Source organism: Salmo salar, chromosome 29 (assembly GCF_965601325.2).
Source record: "Salmo salar chromosome 29, fSalSal1, whole genome shotgun sequence".
Classification (NCBI taxonomy): Eukaryota; Metazoa; Chordata; class Actinopteri; order Salmoniformes; family Salmonidae; genus Salmo; species Salmo salar.
In genome coordinates, this window is record NC_138319.1 from 8,062,956 (window position 1) to 8,090,692 (window position 27,737).

Genomic DNA, 27,737 nt, shown 5'->3' on the forward strand with positions numbered 1-27,737 from the left:
CATATGTCTCCGAATCCCTGCATCAGGTGTGCATTCGGTCCTCCACTTCACTCGCCTCCTCAAGTTTATTTTTTGTGACTATCAAGGCCTTAACCTGTTAGGGCTAGGGGGCAGTATTTACACCGCCGGATAAAAAACGTACCCGATTTAATCTGGTTACCACTCCTACCCAGTAACTAGAATATGCATATACTTATTACATATGGATAGAAAACACCCTAAAGTTTCTAAAACTGTTTGAATGGTGTCTGTGAGTATAACAGAACTCATTTGGCAGGCAAAAATCTGAGAAGGTTTCATTCAGGAAGTGACCTGTCTGACAAGGTGTCGTTCTTCTTGTCTCTGTTTATTGAAGAGTGAGGATCTTAGCTGTCCCGTGACACTTCCTACGGCTGCCATAGGGTCTCAGAAGGCGGTAAAAAGCTGAATCGTGGCTTTGCAGGCTCTGGCTGAAAAAAAGTAGCGCGTTTGGGTAGTGGCTGGTTACAGTACTGTGAGACTCAGGCTCGTGCCCGCGTCGACTGAAAGCTTTGTTTACTTTCCTCTGTTTAGCTAAATGGACATTCCCGGTCGGAATATTATCGCTTTTTTACGAGAAAAATGGCATAAAAATGGATTTTAAACAGCGGTTGACATGCTTCGAAGTACGGTAATGGAATATTTAGATTTTTTTTGTCACGAATTGCGCCATGCGCGCGACCCTGATTTACCATTTCAGATAGTGTCTGGGACGCACGAACAAAACGCCGCTATTCGGATATAACGATGGATTATTTTGGACCAAACCAACATTTGTTATTGAAGTAGCAGTCCCGGGAGTGCATTCTGACGAAGACAACAAAAGGTAATCAAACTTTTATAATAGTAAATCTGATTATGGTGAGTGCTAAACTTGCCGGGTGTCTAAATAGCTAGCCCGTGATGCCTGGGCTATGTACTTAGAATATTGCAAAATGTGCTTTCACCAAAAAGCTATTTTAAAATCGGACATATCGAGTGCATAGAGGAGGTCTGTATCTATAATTCTTAAAATAATTGTTATGCTTTTTGTGAACGTTTTATCGTGAGTAATTTAGTAAATTGTTAGCGAATTCCCCGGAAGTTTGCGGGGGGTATGCTAGTTCTGAACGTCACATGCTAATGTAAAAAGCTGTTTTTTGATATAAATATGAACTTGATTGAACAAAACATGCATGTATTGTATAACATAATGTCCTAGGGTTGTCATCTGATGAAGATCATCAAAGGTTAGTGCTGCATTTAGCTGTCTTCTGGGTTTTTGTGACATTATATGCTAGCTTGAAAAATGGGTGTCTGATTATTTCTGGCTTGGTACTCTGCTGACATAATCTAATGTTTTGCTTTCGTTGTAAAGCCTTTTTGAAATCGGACATTGTGGTTAGATTAACGAGAGTCTTGTCTTTAAATAGCTGTAAAATAGTCATATGTTTGAGAAATTGAAGTAATAGCATTTCAAATGTTTTGAAAATCGCGCCACAGGATTCAACTGGCTGTTACGTAGGTGGGACGAATTCGTCTCGCCTAGCCCAGAGAGGTTAATCAGATAACTGTGAGGTACAGTTACCTACTACCTCTTATCGCCACAGCGATTGAGTCAATGCACGGGGCGCACTTCTTCATCAAACTTGATCTCAGGAGTGCTTACAAACTGGTGCGTATCCGGGAGGGAGACGAGTGCAAGACGGCATTCAGTACGACCTCAGGGCATTATGAGTACCTCGTCATGCTGTACGGGTTGAAGAATGCTCCATCAGTCTTCCAAGCCTTTGTAGACGAGATTTTCAGGGACCTGCACGGGCAGGGTGTAGTGGTGTATATTGATGACATTCTGATATACTCCGCTACACGCGCCAAGCATGTGTCCCTGGTGTGCAAGGTGCTTGGTCGACTGTTGGAGCATGACCTGTACGCCAAGGCTGAAAAATGTCTGTTCTTCCAACAGTCTGTCTCCTTCCTAGGGTACCGCATTTCCACCTCAGGGGTGGAGATGGACAGTGACCGCATCTCAGCCGTGCGTAATTGGCCGACTCCCACCACGGTAAAGGAGGTGCAGCCGTTTCTAGGGTTTGCCAATTACTACCGGAGGTTTATCCGGGGTTTTGGTCAGGTAGCGGCTCCCATTACCTCACTGCTGAAGGGGGAACCCGTACGTTTGCAGTGGTTGGCTGAGGCTGACAGGGCCTTTGGTCACCTGAGGGCTCTGTTTACCTCGGCTTCCGTGCTGGCCCATCCGGATCCCCCTTTGGCATTCATAGTGGAGGTGGACACATCTGAGGCTGGGATAGCAGCTGTGCTCTCTCAGCGGTTGGGTACGCCACCGAAGCTCCACCCCTGTGCCTTCTTCTCGAGGAAGCTCAGCCCGGTGGAGCGAAACTATGACGTGGGGGACCGGGAGCTGTTGGCTGTCATCAAGGCTTTGAAGGCGTGGAGACATTGGCTTGAGGGGGCTAAACACCCTTTTCTCATCTGGACTGACCACCGCAATCTGGAGTACATCCGGGCGGCGTGGAGACTGAACCCTCGCAGGCAAGGTGGGCTATGTTTTTCACCCGTTTTGTTTTCACCCTTTCTTACAGACCAGGTTCCCAGAATGTGAAGGCAGATGCACTGTCCCGGCTGTATGACACAGAGGAGCGGCCCATGGATCCCACCCCCATACTCCTGGCCTACTGCCTGGTGGCGGCGGTAGTGTGTGAGCTGGACGCGGACATTGAGCAGGCATTGCGTGCAGAGCCCGTTCCCCTCCAGTGTCCCGCTGGGCGTCTGTACGTTCCTTCTGCTGTCCGTGACCGGCTGATCTATTGGGCCCACACGTCACCCTCCTCTCGTCATCCAGGCCTCAGTCGAACGGTGCGCTGCCTGAGTGGGAAGTACTGGAGGCCCACATTTGCTAAGGACGTGAGGGTTTATGTTTCCTCCTGATGGTGTGCGTCCAGTGTAAGGCTCCTAGGCACCTGCCCAGAGGTAAGCTACACCCCTTACCCGTTCCACAGCAGCCATGGTCACACCTGTCGATTGATTTCCTGACCGCTCTCTCACTATCACAGGGTAACACCACGATCCTGGTCGTTGTGGATAGTTTCTCTAATTCCTGCCGTCTCATCCCGCTGCCCGGTCTCCCTACGGCCCTACAGACTGCGGAGGCCTTGTTTACACACGTCTTCCGGCACTATGGGGTGCCTGAGGACATAATGTCTGATTGGGGTCCCCAGTTCACTTCGAGGGTCTGGAGGGCATTCATGAAACATCTGGTGGTCTCGATCAGCCTTACCTCGGGTTTTCACCCAGAGAGTAACAGGCAAGTGGAGAGAGTAAACCAGGATGTGGGTAGGTTTCTGATGTCTTATTGCCAGGACTGGCCGGGGAGTGGGCAGCATTCGTGCCCTGGGCAGAAATGGTGCAGGACTCGCTCCGCCACTCCTCCACTAACCTCTCCCCCTTCCAGTGAGTACTGGAGTATCAGCCGCTTCTGGCTCCTTGGCATCAGAGTCAGACCAAGGCTCCTGCGGTGAACGACTTGTTCCGGCGCGCGGAGGAAACATGGGACACCAGAATGCCGGCGCAGATCGTCACCGCAGTGAGGCCACGGTGTTCGCACCAGTGGACCGGGTCTGTCTCGTGACCCGAAACCTGCCCCTCCGCCTGCCCTGCCGGAAGCTGGGTCCGCGGTTTGTGGGGCCATTTAAAGTCCTGAGGAGACTGAACGAGGTGAGTTACAGGTTACAACTTCCCCCCGATTACCGTATTAACCACTCGTTCCATGTGTCTCTCATAAGGCCGGTGGTGGCCCCGGCGTACTCCATTCGATCCATACTGGATTCAAGACATCGGGCGAGGGGCCTTCAGTACCTCGTGGACTGGGAGGGGTACGGTCCGGAAGAGAGATGCTGGGTTCCGGTGGAGGACGTGTTAGACCCTTCAATGCTGCGGGAGTTCCACCGTCTCCATCCGGATTGCCCTGCACCTCGCCCTCCGGGTCGTCTCCAAGGCCGGTGTCAGTGCGCTCCTGGAGCCTGCGCGTCAAGGGGGGGATACTGTCACGACTTCCACCCGAAGTCGTTTCCTCTCCTTGTTCGGGCGGTGTTCGGTGGTCGGTGTCACCGGTCTTCTAGCCATCGTCGATCCACTTTTCATTTTCCATTTGTTTTGACTTGTTTTCCTACACACCTGGTTTCCATTTCCCAAATTAAGTGTTGTGTATTTAACCCTCTGTTCCCCCCATGTCCTTGTGTGGAATTGTTTGTTTGTAAATGCTTGTGCACAATGTTACTGGTGGGCGTCGGGTTTTTTACCCATGTAGGTTCTTTTAGTATTGCCGTTGGTTTTTTAAATGAAACTGCTCTGGCTATTAGCTATTTCTGCTCTCCTGCGTCTGACTTCACTGCCACCAGTTCCGCAACCCTTACAGACTAACAGAAATTGAATAATGTTAACCTGTTAGGGCTAGGGGGCAGTATTGACACGGCTGGATAAAAAACGTACCCGATTTAATCTGGTTACTACTCCTGCCCAGTAACTAGAATATGCATATAATTATTAGCTTTGGATAGAAAACACTCCAAAGTTTCTAAAACTGTTTGAATGGTGTCTGTGAGTATAACAGAACTCAAATGGCAGGTCAAAACCTGAGAGATTCCTTTACAGGAAGTGGCCTGTCTGACCATTTATTGTCTTTCTTTGACATCTCTTTCCAAAACTTAGGATCTCTGCGGTAACGTGACACTTCCCACGGCTCCAATAGGCTCTCAGAGCCCGGGAAAAACCTGAATGTCGTCATTCCAGCCCCAGGCTGAAACACATTATCGCCTTTCTCAAGTGGCCGATCAAGGGGCAGTGGGCTTAGGCGCGTGCACTTGCTGCCCCCGTCTTTGTGTTTTTTCCTCTGTTTACCGAAAAGGAGATTCCCGGTCGGAATATTATTGCTTTTTTACGAGATAAATTGCATAAAAATTGATTTTAAACAGCGGTTGACATGCTTCGAAGTACGGTAATGGAATATTTAGAATTTTTTTGTCACGAATTGCGCCATGCTCGTAACCCTGATTTACCCTTTAGGATAGTGTCTGGAACGCACGAACAAAACGCCGCTATTTGGATATAACGATGGATTATTTGGGACCAAACCAACATTTGTTATTGAAGTAGAAGTCCTGGGAGTGCATTCTGATGAAGACAACAAAGGTAATAACATTTTTGTTATAGTAAATCTGATTTTGGTGAAGGCTAAACTTGCCGGGTGTCTAAATAGCTAGCCCGTGATGGCTGGGCTATGTACTTAGAATATTGCAAAATGTGCTTTCACCAAAAACCTATTTTAAAATCGGACATATCGAGTGCATAGAGGAGTTCTGTATCTATAATTCTTAAAATAATTGTTATGCTTTTTGTGAACGTTTATCGTGAGTAATTTAGTAAATTGTTAGTAAATTCCCCGGAAGTTTGCAGGGGGTATGCTAGTTCTGAACGTCACATGCTAATGTAAAAAGCTGTTTTTTGATATAAATATGAATTTGATTGAACAAAACATGCATGTATTGTATAACATAATGTCCTAGGGTTGTCATCTGATGAAGATCATCAAAGGTTAGTGCTGCATTTAGCTGTGGTTTGGGTTTATGTGACATTATATGCTAGCTTGAAAAATGGGTGTCTGATTACTTCTGGCTGGGTACTCTGCTGACATAATCTAATGTTTTGCTTTCGTTGTAAAGCCTTTTTGAAATCGGACAGTGTGGTTAGATTAACGAGAGTCTTGTCTTTAAATAGCTGTAAAATAGTAATATGTTTGAGAAATTGAAGTAATAGGATTTTTAAGGTATTTGAAAATCGCGCCACTGGATTACACTGGCTGTTGCGTAGGTGGGACGAATTCGTCCCGCCTAGCCCAGAGAGGTTAAGCGCCATCCATCATTCCTTCAATTCTGACCAGTTTCCCAGACCCTGCCGATGAAAAACATCCCCACAGCATGATGCTGCCACCATCATACTTCACTGTGGGGATGGTGTTCTCAGGGTGATGGGAGGTGTTGGGTTTGCGCCAGACATAGCGTTTTCCTTGATGGCGAAAAAGCTCAATTTTAGTCTCATCTGACCAGAGTACCTTCATCCATATGTTTGGGGAGTCTCCCACATGCCTTTTGGCATACACCAAACATGTTTGCTTATTTTTTGGACATTTTTTCTGGCCCCTCTTCCATAAAGTCCAGATCTGTGGAGTGTACGGCTCAAAGTGGTCCTATGGACAGATACTCTAATCTCCGCTGTGGAGCTTTGCATCTCCTTCAGGGTTATCTTTGACCTCTTTGTTGCCTCTCTGATTAATGCTCTCCTTGACTGGTCTGTGAGTTTTGGTGGGTGGCCCTCTCTTGGCAGGTTTGTTGTGGTGCATTTTTTAATAATAGATTTAATGGTGATCCGTGGGATTTTCAAAGTTTCTGATATTTTTTATAACCCAACCCTGATCTGTACTTCTCCACAACTTTGTCCCTGACCTGTTTGGAGAGCTCCTTGGTCTTCATGGTGCCGCTTGCTTGGTGGTTGTCACAGTATCCAACGAAGGTGGCGCCCCTCCTCGGTCGGGCGGATCCGGATCACACCTCCCAGGGAGTTCGATGGGACGGCCGCTGGGTGCAAGGGGTTCTTGCTCCAGTTGGAACTGTACCTGGCGACCGTCCGCCCCCCCCTCCGACGAAGAGAGGGTGAGCGTCCTCGTCTCCTGTCTCACGGGCCGAGCCCTGGAATGGGCCAATGCGGTCTGGGATGGTCCAGACTCGGCTCGGGGCGACTACCCTGAGTTCACCGCTTCCGGGAGGTTTTCGATCATCCCCCGGAGGGCAGGGCGGCGGGTGAGCGGCTATTTCATCTGAGACAGGAGACGAGGAGTGCTCAGGATTTCGCCCTGGAATTCCGGACTCTTGCCACTGGATCGGGGTGGAACGAGCGGGCCCTGATAGACCACTATAGGTGTAGTCTTCGCGAGGACATCCGCCGGGAGCTGGCTTGTAGGGACAACACCTCCACCCTAGACCAACTGGTGGATTTGTCCATTAGATTGGACAACCTACTGGCTGCCCGGGGACGTTCCAGTCGGGGCCTGTTCGTTCCGCCTCCCAGTCCTCCTGCTCCACAGCCCATGGAGATAGGGGGGCTGCGTCGAGGAGGACCGGAGCGGGGGGTCTCTCCTGCACCCGCTGTGGGCGCAGAGGACACACTGTGGACCGATGCTGGAGAGGTCCACCCGGGAGTTTGGAGGGCAGGCAGAGCACTACTTCGACCCCCCAGGTGAGTCCGCACCAGCCACAACCAGAGCCCCCTGTCGACCACATGTACACCTCTGTTTGTTTTCCTGATTTTTCACCTCACTTCCAGTGTAGGGCACTAATCGATTCAGGTGAAGCTGGGAGTTTTATGGACCGTGGGTTAGCGAAGAGGTTAGGGATTCCCCTGGTTCAGTTGGACCACCCCTTCCCCGTGCACGCCCTAGATAGTCGACCGCTAGGGTCAGGCCAAGTAGGGGAGGTCACAGTGCCACTGGTTATGCAGACGTGGGGGGGTCATGAGGAACGTATCAGCCTGTTCCTCATTGACTCCCCGGCGTTTCCGGTGGTACTGGGAATCCCCTGGCTAGCCACTCACAACCCTCAGATTTCGTGGAGGCAGAGGGCTCTTACGGGGTGGTCAAGGGAGTGCTCAGGTAGGTGCATAGGAGTTTCCATCGGTGCGACTACGGTGGAGAGTCCAGACCAAGTCTCCACCGTGCACATTCCCTCAGAGTATGCCGATTTGGCTATCGCCTTCAGTAAGACGAAGGCGACTCTATTACCCCCCATCGACGAGGGGATTGTGAGATAAACCTCCAGGCCGACGCGGTCCTTCCTAGGAGTCACGTTTATCCTCTGTCTCAGGAGGAGACAGCGGCTATGGAGACATATGTCACTGAGTCCTTGAGACAGGGATACATTCGGCCATCCAAGTCCCCCGTCTCCTCAAGCGTTTTTTTCGTGAAGAAGAAGGAGGGAGGGCTGCGCCCGTGCATTGACTATAGAGGTCTAAATGCTATCACAGTGGGTTTCAGTTACCCGCTACCTCTCATTGCTACGGCAGTGGAGTCATTTCACGGGGCGCGCTTCTTCACGAAATTAGATCTCAGGAGCGCGTATAACCTGGTGCGTATCCGAGATGGAGACGAGTGGAAAACCGCATTTAGTACCACATCGGGCCATTATGAGTACCTCGTCATGCCGTGTGGGTTGAAGAACGCTCCCGCTGTCTTCCAATCCTTTGTGGACGAGGTCCTTAGGGACATCCTCGGGCAGGGTGCGGTGGTGTACATCGATGACATCCTGATCTACTCCGCCACACGCGCCGAGCATGTGTCCCTGGTGCGTAAAGTGCTTGGGCGGCTGCTGGAGCATAACCTATACGTCAAGGCTGAGAAATGTGAGTTCTCCAAACAAGCCGTCTCTTTTCTGGGATACCACATTTCCACCTCGGGGGTGATGGTGGAATGTGACCGCGTTACTGCTGTGCGTAATTGGCCAACCCCAACCACTGTGAAGGAGGTGCAGCGGTTCTTGGGGTTCGCTAATTATTATCGGAGGTTTATCCGGGGTTTTGGCCAGGTGGCGGCTCCCATTACCTCACTGATGAAGGGGGGTCCGGTGCGGCTACGATGGTCAGCAGAGGCGGACAGAGCCTTCCATCGTCTGAAGGTACTGTTTACCAACGCTCCTGTCCTGGCGCATCCGGATCCCTCTTTGCCATTCATAGTGGAGGTGGACGCGTCCGAGGCTGGGGTAGGAGCTGTGCTATCGCAGCGCTCGGGAATTCCTCCGAAGCTCCGCCAATGTGCATTCTTTTCCAAGAAGCTGAGCCCGGCGGAGTGCATCTATGATGTGGGGGACCGGGAGCTGTTAGCCGTGGTCAGGGCTTTGACAGTGTGGAGACATTGGCTTGAGGGGGCACGTCACCCTTTTCTCATCTGGACCGACCACCGTAACCTGGAGTATATCCGAGCAGCGAGGAGGCTTAATCCCCATCAGGCAAGGTGGGCCATGTTTTTTACGAGGTTTCACTTTACCCTCTCGTACATTCCAGGTTCCCGGAACCAGAAGGCTGACGCACTGTCGCGTATCTACGACACCGAGGAGCGGACCATCGATCCTACTCCCATACTTCCCGCCTCCTGTCTGGTGGCACTGGTGGTATGGGAGGTGGATGCGGACATCGAGCGGGCGGGTCGGTCAGAACCCACTCCACCCCAGTGTCCCATGGGCCTGAAATACGTTCCGCTTGGTGTTCGCGATCGCCTGATCCGATGGTCCCACACTCTACCCTCCTCGGGTCATCCTGGGGTGGAATGGAGAGTGCGGGGCCTGAAGGGAGGGTACTGGTGGCCCACCTTGGTTGAGGATGTTCGGCGTTATGTCTCTTCCTGTTCGGTATGCGCCCAGTGCAAGGCTCCTAGACACCTGCCTCGAGGGAAATTACAGCCCCTCCCCGTTCCACAACGGCCTTGGTCTCACCTCTCGGTGGATTTCCTCACGGATCTCCCGCCGTCCCAGGGGAACACTGCGATCCTGGTCGTTGTGGACCGGTTCTCTAAGTCCTGCCGTCTGCTCCCTTTGCCCGGTCTTCCTACGGCCCTGCAGACCGCGGAGGCCCTGTTCACCCATGTCTTCCGGCACTATGGGGTGCCCGAGGACATCGTATCTGATCGGGGTCCCCAGTTCACGTCCAGGGTAACTAGCATACCCCCCGCAAACTTGTAGAAGTCCTGGGAGTGCATTCTGACGAAGAACAGCAAAGGTAATAACATTTTTCTTATAGTAAATCTGACTTTGGTGAGTGCTAAACTTGCTGGGTGTCTAAATAGCTAGCCCTGTGATGCCGGGCTATCTACTGAGAATATTGCAAAATGTGCTTCCACCGCACATGTGGCGCGTTATTCAAATACCTAAGATATGATATTACTTCAATTTTTAAAAAATATGACTATTTTACACCATTTTAAAGATAAGACTCTCGTTAATCTAACCACACTGTCCGATTTCAAAAAGGCTTTACAATGAAAGCAAAACATTAGATTATGTCAGCAGAGTACCGAGCCAGAAATAATCAGACACCCATTTTTCAAGCTAGCATATAATGTCACATAAACCCAAACCACAGCTAAATGTAGCACTAACCTTTGATGATCTTCATCAGATGACAACCCTAGGACATTATGTTATACAATACATGCATGTTTTGTTCAATCAAGTTCATATTTATACCATTACCATGGGTGTTAGAGCGCTGGACTGGCGCTCTATAGGCCAGGTCACCCATCAGACCACCCCGTCAACCTATGAGTTTCGGGGAACCACAGCGAGATGATCCAATTCCTGCTGGTTGAGTCTCCACAGGTTCCGGTGGTATTGGGATTCTCTTGGCTTCAGCAACACAATCCCTCCATTGACTGGGCTATTGGTGCCGTCGTGGACTGGAGCCCATCCTGCCATGCTAATTGCCTGAAGTCAGCTCTGCCTGCCCCGGGATGTCTTCCTGTGGGCTTGGAAATTGCCCCGGACCTCTCTGCCAGCTCCGTAGAATACCAGAACCTCCAGGAGGGGTTCAGTACGGCCTGGGCCACTTTGCTACAGCACCGACCGGTATCCAAGAAGGTCAAGCCTGAGGCGCTGGCATGCCGCTATAGTGCCGTGGCTACACCCCCAGAAGCCGAGACCTTTTTCCCCCACTCCAAGATCATTAGCCCCTCTGCTGTTCATCATCTGTTGCCCCGTACCCTCTGTATTTTTCCTACCTTTTCTGTGTCTAGAGTCAAAACCATGTCTGACTGCCCCTTGTCTTCTGATTCTAGCTCCCCCAAGTCGTTGATGGCCAGTCAGCGTACACGGTAAGACGCTTCCTGAGGGTTCGACCATGGATCAGGGGTTTCCAGTACCTGGTTGACTGTGAGGGTTATGGCCCGGAGGAGAGGTGCTGGGTTCCCGCTAAAGACATCTTGGCGCTGGTCCTCTTCGCCGACTTTCACTGCCGGCACCCCAGTCAACCAGGTATCCACCCAGGTGGAACGCCAGGTGGCGTCACTAGAGGGGGGGTGGGGGGGGTACTGTCACGTCCTGATCTGGTGTCGTCCATCTTCCCCACTTATCCTCTGGGTATTTATACCTGTGTTTTCTGTCTGTCTGTGCCATTTCCTCTTGTTTGTCATTCTTACCAGCGTTTGTCCTGTCAGCTCCTGTCTTTCCCTGCCTCTCTTTCTCATCCTCCTGGTTTTTAACCCTTGCCTGTCCTGACCCTGTACCCATCCGCCTGACCACTCTGCCTGTTCCTGACCCTGCCTGCCGTCCTGTAGCTTTGCTCCTATTCTGGATTATCGACCACTGCCTGCCTTGAACTGTCGTTTGCCTGCCCCTGTTGTTACAATAAACATTGTTACTTCACACAGTCTGCACTTGGGTCTTACCTTGATACCTGATAAAGGCAAAGGGTGGCTACTTTTAAGAATCTCAAATATATGATATATTTTGATATTTTGACACTTTTAGTTACTGCATGATTCATATGTGTTATTTAATAGTTTTGATTTCTTCACTAGTATTCTACAATGTAGAAAATAGTAAAAATCAAGAAACCCTTGAATGAGTAGGTGTCCAAACTTTTGACTGGTACTTTATACTAAACAACAATTTAAACGCAATATGTAAAGTGTTCATGAGCTGTATAAATGTGGCTACCTTTTCAGGCACCTCCCTCATGTAAGCATAGGTCTGTACATGACAGGCTGTAGCCAATACTTTGACATGTAGGCTAATTATTTATTTACATACACTTTTGTTTTCTTAACAGAATAGCTAATGTTTTTCGGTTTTCAAACCAATGTAACCTCTTAATTGGCTATTTTGGTTAATGGCCTTGGTGCCCTGGCAGATTGGGCACGACCAAATGGCCTTGCCCCTAAAATCACGAAATTCCAGGCCCGAGCAGCAGTCCCAGCAACTGATGCCAACCATGTTGCGGGATCAAAACTCAAACTGTAGCTACATTTTTTCAATAGAACACTTTTTCAGAGACTTTCAAAACAAAAATCTGAGCTCTCCCTTGTTCAACAGGGAGTGACTAAGAGGGCATTGAGTGTATGATCATGGGGCAACCTTTTCTTTTAAAAGGTGTAATCCACAGTTGCTAAATCTATTTTTGGACTTATAAATTAATGACATGTAGCCATTGATTTTTAAAAAATATAACAAATGCCTCATGAGCTTAGTTCAACTGTTGTACCCCATCAGAACCCAAAATATAAGCTTGTTTTACTCCAATGTTTGTAAACAAGGTACATGTAACAAACAATATAAAGCATCAAAATATGGTTAAAGCTACAATTTTGAAAACATGGATGGTGAGTCCTTGCCTCCATGGCTCGGCCCAATAATTTGAGAATGGTTACATTCTGGAAGACTACACTGTATGTGTGTTACATTGTGTTGTATCCTGGAGAATATCATTACAGCACACAGCAGTTACACACACAGACATGCTGTGGGTTGCTGCAGGGGCATATATGAATTGTAGAGTGAGTGTTGATTACCATTACCTGTCGTTACCTGACTATTTCCTGCTGTGATGTTCTGCTGGCTGGCTAAGCGTATGTGCGTTTGTGTGTCTCACCTGTAGTAGGCAGCGCTCCTTTAAGACGTATTCAATCAGCTTGTCCAGGTGCTTCAGACAGTGGTGGTAGCGGACGCGGTGGGGCAACACTGAAAACATCATGGCATGCTGCGGAGAAAGACGGAGGGAGACAGAGATGGGAGAGAGAGAGACAGAGAGGGGAGAGAACGAGCGAGAGATGGGTGGAGGGAGATGGAGAGAGAGAGAGAGACAGCAAGAGAAAGAATAGAGATACAGTGACAGAGTAGAGAAAAAAGGAGAGGGAGAGCGAGAGAGAGAACATGTCAAATCAATCAGCTGGTCATTATTTATTAAGTGGTGCTCCGACAGAGGGTGATTCAATAATCAAAAGCCCAATAAGTGTGTGTTCTCACCATGAAGAGAAATGAGAGTTGTGAGGAAAATTCACATTTTGGCACGAACTAATCAAGACCGCTATTTCAACATGTTGACACAAATGTGCCTGCAGAAACTAACAGACAGGCTTTTCCTGTTTTTGTCACTGAGTCACATCTCTCAAAAGTGTCAAACAAAGAAAGAAGGAAGGAGAGAAAGGAGGAAAGGAGTGAGGGAGAGAGAGAGGAGAGATGCAGAGGCAGTGAGATTGAACCCGGGAGAGAAAGTTAGAGAGAGGGAGATACATAAAAAGATAAAGAGAAAGTGAGAGAGTGTATCCAATGTGAGCTATCATTAGCGGGAGTCTTATCAAGCCAGACTGGAGAACAGTGTGGGGAGCATTGTGTAGCGAGTGTAACATCCATTAACACCGCACCACCACAAAGAGCAGGCTGAGCTGAAAGTTTTAATTAGTGTTACCGGGGCCTTGCAGGGGGCCCAGGGTTCCTACAGGTCAGTTAAATTAGCTGCGTTTCCCACTCTCTTTCCCTTTCTCTGCTCCATCTCTCACTCTCTCTGCTCCATCTCTCTCTCTCTCTGTTATGTCCGCTCTCTCTCTGCACTAACCGCTAACCCACGCAGCCCAATCTGTTAGCCCACCCGCCGCCCACAGGGCGCATCCTGCTGGCCTGCACCCCTCTACAGGGCATGGCCACACTACTCCAAGGCTTTGTTAACTAGCCAATTAACAAAGCATGACCGTGTCTCAACTCATCAGACTAGGCTACAGCCTTACTGCCTGCCTGGCTGGCTTAGTGGCTCAGACAACATCCGCATGGGTCCATCCTCACAGACCAATTTACCCACTGGGTCCTCAGTAGGAGACGTGTGTGTGTGTGTGTGTGTGTGTGTGTGTGTGTGTGTGTGTGTGTGTGTGTGTGTGTGTGTGTGTGTGTGTGTGTGTGTGTGTGTGTGTGTGTGTGTGTGTGTGTGTGTGTGTGTGTGTGTGTGGTGTGTAGGGGTAAGAGTGTGTGTGTTTGTGAGAATGATTGGGCTGGGATGTCATCAATGGAAGCCTCTAGCTACCGGCCACATATCAGACCTGACAACAAACTGCTAGCCATGTGTGTGTCTTTGCTATGCGTGGGTGATGTTATGGTGTGCTGGCAGAAAGAAAACTGGTGGTAGTGTGCATCTGTGTGTGTATGCGTGTGTCTGTGTGAGCGTGGGTACAGTGTGTGTGCATACAGCGTGCGTGTGCGAGTGTGAGTACTTCTGTCTCTGTGTCTGTGTGCATGTGCTTGCATCTGTTTGCTGCATGAGCGTGTGCTTGTGCATATATTTTCTGCGTCTCTGCCTAAGTGTGTGTTAGGCTGGGTGCAGTGTGGCAGTGTAGCGTCTCTCTTGCCTACTTGATAGATGTCAGAACGGATGCCAGTCTTCCAGAAGCGGATGCCAGTCTTCCATGGCTTGTGAGCTCAACGGTCACCTCCCGGCGCATGGTGTTCTTCTGTCAAATTTTCTGCAGAGCTTCCTGACAAACACACATACATTATTGATCTACTGTGTTAGAGCTGCTGCTACAGGGGACAGCCAACCATCTTTACACCACACAGTTACAGATACAGGAACCGAGAGAGAGACACATGAATATACAGAGACACGCAAGAATAGGTACATACAGAATGACCACACACACACACACACACACACACACACACACACACACACACACACACACACACACACACACATACAGAGGTGTACACACACAGCCCTCTTTCCTTCCTCCCCTCTCTCCAGGTAGTGCTCCGACCCCCTGCGTCTCATGACAGACACAATAACAGTGAAATCAGTAGACAGCTCCACTAGACCTGGCTAATTGAGGCATTGGAATTGGGTAGCATGGCGGCTGAGGGTGTATGTGTGTGTGTAATTGTGTGTGTGTGTGTGTGTGTGTGTGTGTGTGTCAGAGCCAGGACTCCAATCTCAGGCAGCGTGCCCAGAGGCATCAGGCTGTTCATTAGGACCTGCAGCTAACACTGGCTCCGACACACACACACAGAAACACAGAGCACACAGACACACACACACACACACACACACACACACACACACACACACACACACACACACACACACACACACACACACACACACACACACACACACACACACACACACACACACTTGGGTGTGTAGAAACCCAGAAATCTCTCGTTATAGGGCTAAAGTGTACACATTGTCAGCCCTACAGGAGAGAAGACAACTGGTAACAACACCAGAGAGATGAGGTCTGGTTAGCACCACAGACAGGTGCGGACCAAATGACCCTATATATTGGACAAAAGTTGTGCACGACGTAGAAATAGGGCTCATAGGGTGCCATTTGGGACATAGCCTTGGGCTGGGCTGAGAAAGACAGCGTCTACAAATCAGAATTAGGACTAGACATGTGTCTATGGTATCTCTGCTACAGTGACTAAATTACCCATGATGCAGTCTGAAATGGAATGCCATGATTTTAAGTCAGCAGCGAGGAAATAAGAACAACAAAGAAATGAATAAATAATAATGCCATCCTACTCCTGCGCATCAAAGGGAACAGGGTCACACACACACAAAGACACGCACACAGACACGCCAGCGGCCCTCTGTGGACAACCGAATACAGTATATATACAGTACCAGTCAAAAGTTTGGACACACCTACTCATTCAAGGGTTTTCCTTTATTTTACTATTTTCTACATTGTAATCATGTAGTAAGCAAAAAAAGTGTTAAACAAATCAAAATATACTGCTAAAAAAAAAGGGAACACTTAAAAAACACATCCTAGATCTGAATGAAAGAAATAATCTTATTAAATACTTTTTTCTTCACATAGTTGAATGTGCTGACAACAAAATCACACAAAAATAATCAATGGAAATCCAATTTATCAACCCATGGAGGTCTGGATTTGGAGTCACACTCAAAATCAAAGTGGAAAACCACACTACAGGCTGATCCAACTTTGATGTAATGTCCTTAAAACAAGTCAAAATGAGGCTCAGTAGTGTGTGTGGCCTCCACGTGCCTGTATGACCTCCCTACAACGCCTGGGCATGCTCCTGATGAGGTGGCGGTGGTCTCCTGAGGGATCTCCTCCCAGACCTGGACTAAAGCATCCGCCAACTCCTGGACAGTCTGTGGTGCAACGTGGCGTTGGTGGATGGAGCGAGACATGATGTCCCAGATGTGCTCAATTGGATTCAGGTCTGGGGAACGGGCGGGCCAGTCCATAGCATCAATGCCTTCCTCTTGCAGGAACTGCTGACACACTCCAGCCACATGAGGTCTAGCATTGTCTTGCATTAGGAGGAACCCAGGGCCAACCGCACCAGCATATGGTCTCACAAGGGGTCTGAAGATCTCATCTCGGTACCTAATGGCAGTCAGGCTACCTCTGGCGAGCACATGGAGGGCTGTGCGGCCCCCCAAAGAAATGCCACCCCACATCATGACTGACCCACCGCCAAACCGGTCATGCTGGAGGATGTTGCAGGCAGCAGAACGTTCTCCACGGCATCTCCAGACTCTGTCACGTCTGTCACGTGCTCAGTGTGAACCTGCTTTCATCTGTGAAGAGCACAGGGCGCCAGTGGCGAATTTGCCAATCTTGGTGTTCTCTGGCAAATGCCAAACGTCCTGCACAGTGTTGGGCTGTAAGCACAACCCCCACCTGTGGACGTCGAGCCCTCATACCACCCTCATGGAGTCTGTTTCTGACCGTTTGAGCAGACACATGCACATTTGTGGCCTGCTGGAGGTCATTTTGCAGGGCTCTGGCAGTGCTTCTCCTGCTCCTCTTTGCACAAAGGCGGAGGTACCGGTCCTGCTGCTGGGTTGTTGCCCTCCTACGGCCTCCTCCACGTCTCCTGATGTACTGGCCTGTCTCCTGGTAGCGCCTCCATGCTCTGGACACTACGCTGACAGACACAGCTCGCATTGATGTGCCATCCTGGATGAGCTGCACTACCTGAGCCACTTGTGTGGGTTGTAGACTCAGTCTCATGCTACCACTAGAGTGAAAGCACCGCCAGCATTCAAAAGTGACCAAAACATCAGCCAGGAAGCATAGGAACTGAGAAGTGGTCTGTGGTCCCCACCTGCAGAACCACTCCTTTATTGGGGGTGTCTTGCTAATTGCCTATAATTTCCACCTGTTGTCTATTCCATTTGCACAACAGCATGTGCATTTATTGTCAATCAGTGTTGCTTCCTAAGTGGACAGTTTGATTTCATTGAAGTGTGATTGACTTGGAGTTACATTGTGTTGTTTAACCTGTTAGGGCTAGGGGGCAGCATTTGCACGTCTGGATAAAAAAATGTACCCGATTTAATCTGGTTACTAATCCTACCCAGTAACTAGAATATGCATATACTTATTATATATGGATAGAAAACGACTCTAAAGTTTCTAAAACTGTTTGAATGGTGTCTGTGAGTATAACAGAACTCATTTGGCAGGCAAAACCCTGAGACATTTTCTGACAGGAAGTGGATACCTGATGTGTTGTATTACCTTTAAACCTATCCCATTGAAAAACACAGGGGCTGAGGAATATTTTGGCACTTCCTATTGCTTCCACTAGATGTCACCAGCCTTTACAAAGTGTTTTGAGTCTTCTGGAGGGAGATCTGACCGAACAAGAGCCATGGAACGATGATGTCCCATTAGACACCTGGCGCGCGAGTTCATGTTGGGTACCCTCGTTCCAATACGTTATAAAAGAGTATGCATTCGTCCACCTTGAATATTATTCATGTTCTGGTTAAAAAAGGCCCTAATGATTTATGCTATACAACGTTTGACATGTTTGAACGAACGTAAATATATTTTTTCCCCTCGTTCATGACGAGAAGTCCGGCTGGCTTAGATCATGTGCTAACAAGACGGAGATTTTTGGACATAAATGATGAGCTTTTTTGAACAAAACTACATTCGTTATGGACCTGTGATACCTGGAAGTGACATCTGATGAAGAGAATCAAAGGTAATGGATTATTTACATAGTATTTTCGATTTTAGATCTCCCCAACATGACGTCTAGTCTGTATCGCAACGCGTATTTTTCTGGGCGCAGTGCTCAGATTATTGCAAAGTGTGATTTCCCAGTAAGGTTATTTTTAAATCTGGCAAGTTGATTGCGTTCAAGAGATGTAAATCTATAATTCTTTAAATGACAATATAATATTTTACCAATGTTTTCTAATTTTAATTATTTAATTTGTGACGCTGACTTGACTGCCGGTTATTGGAGGGAAACGATTTCCTCAACATCAATGCCATAGTAAAACGCTGTTTTTGGATATAAATATGAACTTGATAGAACTAAAAATGCATGCATTGTCTAACATAATGTCCTAGGAGTGTCATCTGATGGAGATTGTAAAAGGTTAGTGCATCATTTTAGCTGGTTTTATGGTTTTGGTGACCCTGTCTTTGAATTGACAAAACATTACACACAACTCTTGTAAATGTACTGTCCTAACATACTCTAAATTTATGCTTTCGCCGTAAAACCTTTTTGAAATCGTAAAACGTGGTTAGATTAAGGAGATGTTTATCTTTCAAAGGGTGTAAAATAGTTGTATGTTTGAAAAATTTGAATTTTGACATTTATTTGGATTCAAATTTGCCGCTCTTGAAATGCACCTGCTGTTGATGGAGTGCACCACGGGTGGCACGCTAGCGTCCCACCTAGCCCATAGAGATTAAGTGTTCCCTTTATTTTTTTGAGCAGTGTATATTTTATATTTGAGATTCTTCATAGTAGCCACCTTTGCCTTGACAGCTTTGCACACTCTTGCCATTCTCTCAACCAGCTTCACCTGGAATGTTTTCCAACAGTCTTGAAGGAGTCCCTACATATGCTGAGCACCTGTTGGCTGATTTTTCTTCACTCTGCGGTCCAACTTATCCCAAACCATCTCAATTGGGTTGAGGTCAGGTGATTGTGGAGGCCAGGTCATCTGATGCAGCACTCCATCACGCTCCTTCTTGGTCAAATAGCCCTTACACAGCCTGGATGTGTGTTGGGCCATTATCCTGTTGAAAAACTACTGAGTTCCACTAAGTGCAAACCAGATGGGATGGCGTATCGCTGCCAAATGCTGTGGTAGCCATACTGGTTAAGTGTGCCTTGAATTCGAAATAAATCACAGACAGTGTCACCAGCAAAGCACCCCCACACCATCACACCTCCATGCTTCACGGTGGGAACCACACCTGTGGAAATTATCTGTTCACCTATCTGCATTTCACAAAGACAGAGTTTGGAACAAAAATCTCAAATTTGGACTCATCAGACCAAAGAACAGATTTCCACCAGTCTAATGTTCATTGCTCGTGTTTCTTGGCCCAAGTAAGTCTCTTCATCTTATTGGCGTCATTTAGTTGAGGTTTCTTTTCAGCAATTTGACCATGAAGACCTGATTCACGCAGTCTCCTCTGAACAGTTGATGTTGAGATGTGTATGTTTCTTGAACTCTGCGAAGCATTTACTTGGGCTGCAACCTGAGGTTCAGTTAACCTGTTGGGGCTAAGGGGCAGTATTGAGAATTTTGAAAAGAATATGTGCCCATTTTTAACTGCCTCCTACACCAACTCAGAAGCTAGGATATGCATATTATTAACAGATTTGGATAGAAAACACTGAATTTTCTAAAACTGTTTGAATGGTGTCTGTAAGTATAACAGAACTCATATGGCAGTCAAAACCCTGAGACAATTTCTAACAGGAAGTGTGTATCTGATGTGTTGAATTACATTTAAGCCTATGCCATTGAAACACACAGGGATGTATTAATCATTGAGCACTTCCTACGCCATCCACTAGATGTCACCAGTCTTTACAAAGTGGTTTGAGTCTTCTACTGTGAAAACTGACCGAACAAGAGTCTTGGAACGTTGGTCATAAGCGGATGGCCAATACTACTCTGGCGCGCGAGTGCATGTTTGGGTACTCTCGTTCCAATACGTTTTAAAAGAGAATGCAATCGTCCGCCTTGAATATTATTGAAGTTCTGATTGAAAAAGGCCCTAATGATTTATGCTATACAACGTTTGACATGTTTGAACGAACGTAAATATTTGTTTTCCCCTCTTTGATGAAGACAAGTCCGGCGGGCGTCGTTCATGTTTTTGAGTAGCCTACAGGACGCGCTAACAACACGGAGCTTTTTGGACATCAATTATGAGCTTTTTCGGACAAAACTACATTTGTTATGGACCTGGGATACCTGGAAGTGCCTTCTGATGAAGATAATCAAAGGTAAGGGATTATTTACATAGTATTTTTGATTTTAGATGACTCCAAGATGGCGCCTAGTCTGTATCGCAGAGCCTATTTTTCTGGACGCAGTACTCAGATTATTGCAAAGTGTGATTTCCCAGTAAAGTCCCACCTACGTAACAGCCAGTGGAATTCTGTGGCGCGTTATTCAAATACCTTAGAAATGCTATTACTTCCATTTCTCAAACATATGACTATTTTACACCATTTTAAAGACAAGACTCTCGTTAATCTAACCACACTGTCCGATTTCAAAAAGGCTTTACAACGAAAGCAAAACGTTAGATTATGTCAGCAGAGTACCCAGCCAGAAATAATCAGACACCCATTTTTCAAGCTAGCATATAATGTCACATAAACCCAGAAGACAGCTAAATGCAGCACTAACCTTTGATGATCTTCATCAGATGACAACCCTAGGACATTATGTTATATAATACATGCATGTTTTGTTCAATCAAGTTCATATTTATATCAAAAACCAGCTTTTTACATTAGCATGTGACGTTCAGAACTAGCATACCCCCCGCAAACTTCCGGTGAATTTACAAAAAATTTACTAAATTACTCACGATAAACGTTCACAAAAAGCATAACAATTATTTTAAGAATTATAGATACAGAACTCCTCTATGCACTCGATATGTCCGATTTTAAAATAGCTTTTCGGTGAAAGCACATTTTGCAATATTCTCAGTAGATAGCCCGGTATCACAGGGCTAGCTATTTAGACACCCAGCAAGTTTAGCACTCACCAAAGTCCGATTTACTATAAGAAAAATGTTATTACCTTTGGTGTTCTTCGTCAGAATGCACTCCCAGGACTTCTACTTCAATAACAAATGTTGGTTTGGTTCAAAATAATCCATAGTTATATCCAAATAGCGGCATTTTGTTCGTGCGTTCAAGACACTATCCGAATGGTAAAGAAGGGTGACGAGCACGATGCATTTCGTGATTTAAAAAAAATAAATATTCCATTACCGTACTTCGAAGCATGTCAACCGCTGTTTAAAATACATTTTTATGCCATTTTTCTCGTAAAAAAGCGATAATATTCCGACCGGGAATCTACGTTTAGGTAAAAAGACGAAAGAAAATAAAGCATGGGGTCGACTCGTGCACACGCCTAAGGCCATTGTCCTCTGATCGGCACCTTGCCAAAGGTGATAATGTGTTTCAGCCTGGGGCTGCCTCGATATCATTCAGCTTTTTCCCGGGTTCTGAGAGCCTATGGGAGCCGTAGGAAGTGTCACGTTACAGCAAAGATCCTTAGCCTTCAATAAACAGAGACAAGAAGCCCAAGGAATGGTCAGAGAGGGCACTTCCTGTAAGGAATCTTCTCAGGTTTTTGCTTGCCATATGAGTTCTGTTATACTCACAGACACCATTCAAACAGTTTTAGAAACTTTAGGGTGTTTTCTATCCAAAGGCAATAATTATATGCATATTCTAGTTTCTGGGCAGTAGTAATAACCAGATTAAATTGGGTAAGTTTTTTATCCGGCCGTGTAAATACTGCCCCCTACCCCCAACAGGTTAAACATTTATGCACATACAAGTGTCTTATATCGGTTGAAAGCTTAAATTCTTGTTAATCTAACTGCACTGTCTACATTACAGTAGTTATTACAGCGAAAGCATGCCATGCGATTGTTTGAGGACTGCGCCCCACATCAAAATATTTTTCCACCGGCACAGGTTTCATAAATTCTCAAATAGCGATTAAATATTCACTTACTTTTTAAAAATATTCTTCTGATTTGTTATCCAAAGGGTCCTGGCTATAACATGTAGTGTCATTTTGTTAGATAAAATCCTTCTTTATATCCCAAAAAGTCTATTTAGTTGGCGTCATCGATTTTAGTAATCCACTCGTTCAACATGCAGAGAAAGGAATCCGAAAATCTACCACTAAACTTTGGTTCAACAAGTCAAACTACATTTCTAGTTACTCCTCAGATACCCTAAAATGTAATCAAACTATAATATTTATTATGGAAAGAAGTATGTTCAATAGGAAACCGATTTTAGCAGGTGAATATTGTTTTCATGGTGCACGGAAGCACTAATTTCAAAGACCGTGTCCCAGTACTAAAACCGATATTTTCTATTGGTTTTGGAAGTTAAAAGCCCGAAACCTTAAACAGACTGCTGACACCCTCTGGAAGCAACAGGAATTACATCCTGGGAGCTATAATTGATTATGCCCTGATACTTGCCATTGCAAGAGCTTGGTCGCTCTCTCAAAAAAAAATAATGCAGGTTTGTTCTTCTTTGAATATTCTCCTACATTATTTTAACATTTCTACAAACTTCAAAGTGTTTGTTTTCCAATGTTACCAATTACATGCATATCCTGGCTTCAGGGCCTGAGCAACAGGCAGTTTACTTTGGGCATGTCATTCAGGCGGAAATTGAGAGAAAAGGGGCCTAGCCCAAGCCATTTTCCCACAACTTTGGAAGTATGCTTGGGGTCATTGTCCATTTGGAAGACCCATTTGCGATCAACCTTTAACTTCCTGACTGATGTCTATTGCTTCAAAACATCCACAAAATGTTCCTCCCTCATGATGCCATCTATTTTGAGAAGTGCACCAGTCCCTCCTGCAGCAAAGCACCCCCACAACATGATGCTGCCACCCCCGTGCTTCACGGTTGGGATGGTGTTCTTCAGCTTGCAAGCCTCCCCCTTTTTCCTCTAAACATAATGATGATCATTATGGCCAAACAGTTCTATTTTTGTTTCATTAGACGAGAGGACATTTGTCCAAAAAGTACAATCTTTGTCCTCATGTGCAGTTGCAAACCGTAGTCTGGCTTTTTTATGGCGATTTTGGAGCAGTGGCTTCTTCCTTGCCTTTCAGGTTATGTCAATACAGGACCCGTTTTACTGTGGATATAGATATGTTTGTACCTGTTTCCTCCAGCATCTTCCCAGGGTCCTTTGCTGTTGTTCTGGGATTGATTTGCACTTTTTGCATCAAAGTATGTTCATCTCTAGAAAACAGAACGCATCTCCTTCCTGAGCGGTATGACGGCTGTGTGGTCCAATGGTGTTTAGACTTGTGTACTATTGTTTGTACAGATGAACGTGGTACCTTCAGGCATTTGGCAATTACTCCCGAGGATGAACCAGACTTGTGATCTACAATGTTTTTTCTGAGGTCTTGGCTGATTTCTTTTGATTTTCCCATGATGTCAAGCAAAGAGGCACTGAGTTTGAAGGTAGGCCTTGAAATACATCCACAGATACACCACCAATTGACTCAAATGATGTCAATTAGCCTATCAAAAGCTTCTAAATCCATGACATTATTTTCTGGAATTTTCCAAGCTGTTTAAAGGCACAGTCATCTTAGTGCATATAAACTTCTGATCCACTGGAATTGTGATACAGTGAATTATAAGTGAAATAATCTGTCTGTAAAAATTTTTTGGAAAATTACTTGTGTCATGCACAAAGTAGATGTCCTAACCGACTTGCCAAAACTATAGTTTGTTAATTGACCCCACCATATACAGTTGAAGTCGGAAGTTTACATACATTTAGTTCGTTTTTCAACCACTCCAAAAATGTCTTGTTAACTTCCCTGGGCTAGTCAACAGCCAGTGGAATCGCGTGGCGCGAAATACAAATACCTCAAAAATGCTATAACTTCAATTTCTCAAACATATGACTATTTTACACCTTTTTAAAGACTCTCGTTAATCTAACCACATTGTCCGATTTCAAAAAGGCTTTACAGCGAAAGCAAAACATTAGATTATGTCAGGAGAGTACCCTCCCAAAAATAATCACACAGCCATTTTCAAAGTCAGCATATATGTCACAAAAACCAAAACCACAGCTAAATGCAGCACTAACCTTTGATCTTCATCAGATGAGACTCCTAGGACATTATGTTATACAATACATGCATGTTTTGTTCAATCAAGTTCATATTTATATCAAAAAACAGCTTTTTACATTAGCATGTGATGTTCAGAACTAGCATACCCACCGCAAACTTCCGGTGAATTTACTAAATTACTCATGATTAACGTTCACAAAATACATAACAATTATTTTAAGAATTATAGATACAGAACTCCTTTATGCAATCGCAGTGTCAGATTTTAAAATAGCTTTTCGGCAAAAGCACATTTTGCAATATTCTGAGTACATAGCCCGGCCATCATGGCTAGCTAATTTGACACCCACCAAGTTTGGCCCTCACCAAACTCAGATTTACTATAAGAAAAATTGGATTACCTTTCATGTTCTTCGTCAGAATGCACTCCCAGGACTTCTACTTCAACAACAAATGTTGTTTTGGTTCCAAATAATCCATAGTTATATCCAAATACCTCCATTTTGTTTGTGTGTTCAAATCACTATCCGAAGGGTGACGCGCGAGCGCATTTCGTGACAAAAAAATTCAAAATATTCCATTACCGTACTTAGAAGCATGTGATAAGCTGTTTTCCTGCCATATGAATTCTGTTATACTCACAGACACCATTCAAACAGTTTTAGAAACTTCAGAGTGTTTTCTATCCAAATCTACTAATAATATGCATATTCTCATTTCTGGGCAAGAGTAGTAACCAGTTTAAATCGTGTACGTTTTTTCATCCGGCCGTGAAAATACTGCCCCCTATCCTATTAACTGACTTGCCTGGTAAATTATACTTAAAAAAAAAAGTTACACTCCTGCTCATATAAAATGAATCCGAATCCCATGGGAGTTTCACACAAGGTCCTTGGCTCCCTCTAATGCGTTCAACTCAGCCACAGATGTGAACGTAGCAACCTTGAATTGTGTGGAGTTTCTTCCCTCTAAAGTGTGAACTTAATGGTTTCCACCTCAGCAACTTGTCTTACATTTTGTGATCATCTGTGTGCTTGTGTGCCCTGAGCTCAGTCAATTAGCCCGTTTCCCAGGTAGTGCTGGCTAGGAGCTCAGGCAGCGTCGCTAATGATTACTGATATTCCCACAGTCAACCCACAGAGCAATTAGTTCAACACACACCAAGCCATCACAGCTCCAAGGGCTAGCCATGTCAGCGAGTCTTCACACAGCTATAACAATTCAGCAACACTCTTATTATCCACAACCCCCTGGGAACATCATTAGGAGTGTGTGTTTTTGTGTACGTGTGCGAGCATGTGTTTGTGTGTTTGCAAGTCGTTTGTGTCACTTGTTCATCCACAGGTCCGGTAAACGTTCATTTGTTGTTTTCTGCTGAACCGAGTATAAAATGTGCCTTTAAATTATAGAGAGAGGCCTTTCATCTCATCAGAGAAAGAAGGGCTTGTTAGTGTTAGTGGAGGTTGATGGTTGGTGCTCTAGTTCTGTGACTGACAGTATGGCCGTTTAATGTGTGCATCCCCAAATGTCACTCTATTTTCTACTTAGTGCACTACTTTTAACCAGGTGCCATTTTGGACGTAGCTACTGTAGGGTAAGTGAGGAGTGGAGGTTCCTGTGTAGAGGGCTCTCGCTGCAGAGAGAAGCCCAGATGGTGTCTCCGTCTGCCTCTACAACGACTGCAGTGTGTTCCACCCCAGATGGAGGATCCACGGCCCCTGGCTGGCCACTCTGATTTGCTTCAGACACCACTGCCTGTCAACACACACATGAAAATGTAGGAACGTACGTAGCAACCCCAACAACTGCATGCAGACATTCAGTTTAGGTGGAGTCTCCTCCTCTTCTCTAAACATGACATTTTTGTTGATATGCAGGGAGTTAAGTAACTGTTCATTCTCCCTTAATGTGACCTGTCATGACCTCTGCTCCCATTCCTCACTAATCCACAGCTATCCACCCGTATCACTGACCGCAACCATGTGATTGCCTTTTCCTGTCTTAGTAACATTCCAAGCCCCTGGCTCATATCCAACGTTATTAATAACAAACTCTTATTTACAATGACGGCCTACCGGGGAACTGTATATAGACTTTTTTTCTATTGTGTTATTGACTGTACGTTTGTTTATTCCATGTGTAACTCTGTGTTATTGTTTGTGTCGACCTGCTTTGCTTTATCTTGGCCAGGTTGTATTCGTAAATGAGAACTTGTTCTCAACTGGCCTACCTGGTTAAATAAAAGTGAAATATATATATTTTTTTATTATAATAATTCGGTTAACTGCCTTCTTCATTGGCAGAACAACAGATTTTTACCTTGTCACCTCAGGGATTCGATCAAGCAACCTTACTGGCCCAACACTCAACCACTAGGCTACCTGCCGAAACAACTTAATCTGATTAACGGGACCTTGTTCATTTTATTAGCAGGTCCAAAGCTTAGCACAATTTCACATTTATCTTTCAGTAGCATCTTTTAATCAAATGATTATGAAAGCATACATGTATGGTCCTGTGTGGCTCAGCTGGTAGAGCATGGTGTTTGCAACGCCAGGGTTGTGGGTTTGATTCCCACGGGGGACCAGTACAAAAATGTTTTTTTTTTAATGAAATGTATGCATTCACTACTGTAAGTCGCTCTGGATAAGAGCGTCTGCTAAATGACTAAAATGTAAATGTAATAAAAACATGCATACTTATTTTAAATGTATGTAGTTCTGTCTTTTTGATGAAGTTGTCTATACATTTTATGTCATGTGTGGGGATCCTAATAAAATACTATACACACACCTCCCGAGTGGCGCAGCGATCTAAGGCACCGCATCGCAGTGCTAGAGGCTGTATCACAACCGGCTGTGATCGGGAGTCCTATAGGGCGGTGTACAATTGGCCCAGCGTCATCTGGGTTAGGGGAGGGTTTGGCTGGGGGGGGGCTTTACTTGGCTCATTGTGCTCTAGCGACACCTTGTGGTGGGCGGGGCGCCTGCAGACTGACTTCGGTCGTCAGTTGAACGGTGTTTCCTCCGACACATTGGTGCGGCTGGCTTCCGGTTTAAGCAGATGGGTGTTAAGAAGCACGGTTTGGCGGATCATGTTTTGGAGGACACACGACTTGACCTTCGCCTCCCGAGCCCGTTGGGGAGTTGCAGCTATGAGACAAGATCGAAATTGGGGAGAAAAAGGGGGTAAAACATAAAAAAATAAACATACTATACAAACACATTTAGGACCACTGACTGACCTGGAGCTACAAAAGCCTCGACAGCAGGTACTGCAGACACTAACTACATGTAGGACCAACAAAGGCAGCAAGAGCAACCAGAGCTAGAAGGATAAACAAGCACTATAGGGGCTCAAAGTGCTCTAAGGGTTTAAAGCTAGTCTAGCTAGAATGCTACCCTTCTCCGTTTTCATCAACAACAAAAAAACTAAGTCACTGTGGAGCGAACAGTGGCGCTGTTTCCCCTAATGTGGATTTGGTCTTTAATAAGGAGTAAATTACTAGCCAGAC

At 46.0% G+C, this 27,737-nt stretch overlaps 1 pseudogene; it reads right to left on the minus strand.

The window, feature by feature from the left end:
• The window catches only part of LOC106590047 (ribonuclease 3-like), a 160,822-nt pseudogene that overhangs the window by 112,851 nt on the left and 20,234 nt on the right, over window positions 1-27,737 (minus strand).